Genomic DNA, 1333 nt, shown 5'->3' with positions numbered 1-1333 from the left:
CGATTTTTTATTTTATTAATTCCCTTTTAATTCTCCTTGGGCGACGCGTTTGGTTTAGCCCACTGAGCAGATGCACCGAAACTCAGGCAGCCATATGCAAAGACATAATCCATACGTGCTGTGTGTAATATCAGAGCACAGTAAGCCGCTTCGGACCACGGCCCCCCTCCGCCCCGCGCCGCGGCCACTCTGCCGTAACACGAGCCATAACGTCGGATCAATGGCTTCCTATTCTCCGCGATGGACTCCACTTCGCCGCGGTGCCCCCGCTGTCTCTGCTCCGCGGTGGCGGAGGGAAGCCCGCGCTCCGAGCGAGCCCGAGCTCCGCCTCGCTCGCTCGCGTGCCGACCGCCGCCTGTAGGTGGCGCTCGCCGCGCGAGAGACGGCGGCTCCGAGCCTCAACCGCGGCAGGACGGAGCCGCGGGAGAGAGACGCAGGAACGTAACTCCAGCGAGGGAGAGAGAGAGAGAACGGAAAGAAGCATCCAAACATTTATTTACTGTACGAGGGCGGGACCGGGGAGAGAGTTGGGGTTCGGACTGTGAGAGTTTGAGAGACCGGCAGATAAACATCCCATCAAAGAGCGTGTGCGCGCGTTTCTCGTCCCTTTAACCGCAGTTTCACTCCTTTTATCTTTCATTTCGGGTGATGCGGGCTCGGACCTGTGGCTCCGAGCTGACTGTGCCGCTCAGAGTCTCGGTCGGAACGGTGATGGAGAGAGAAACACGCGCGCGCGCACGCACGCACGCACGCACAGGCGGCAGTCAGGAGAAGTCCTACCTTTGGAAAATGACACAGAATGTTGGGAAATCCACTGAGAGTTGTGTGTTGGGGTGGATGCTCGCTCCGCCTCCCCGCTACAGTGTATAGAGGGTGGGGGGTGGTGGTGGTGGTGGGGGGGGCTGGCTCGGTAGAGAGCGAGGGGCAGAGAGAGAGAGAGAGAGAGAGAGAGAGAGAGAGGGAGGGAGGGAGGGAGGGAGGGAAGCGCGATCGCAGTCGTTTGGATTCACTCCACTTTCCCATCACAGACAGTGCAGCCGCGCTGGACCGGCAGGCGGACAGAGTTTGAGGCGGCAGAGCGGCCACCGCGCGTCGTGTTGGAAACTAACCGGACGGCCGCCGCTGGCGACTCCCGGACGTACCGGACCTAGTCTTTCTTGCTCGGGTGACTTTTAACCGTTTTTCCATCCTTTTTTCCTCCCCCCCGCCCCGGTTCTCCGTCCGCTTCACACCGCAACCACATCCACCTCCACCCCAATACCTCCCCGCGCGTGCCACAAGCGGAGGATGCTGTCGGTGACGTTCGCCTCCTCACGGAGTAGCAGCGAGTGAG

This window comes from Xiphias gladius, chromosome 23 (genome assembly GCF_016859285.1).
Source record: "Xiphias gladius isolate SHS-SW01 ecotype Sanya breed wild chromosome 23, ASM1685928v1, whole genome shotgun sequence".
Classification (NCBI taxonomy): Eukaryota; Metazoa; Chordata; class Actinopteri; order Istiophoriformes; family Xiphiidae; genus Xiphias; species Xiphias gladius.
This window is presented reverse-complemented; position numbering follows the sequence as displayed.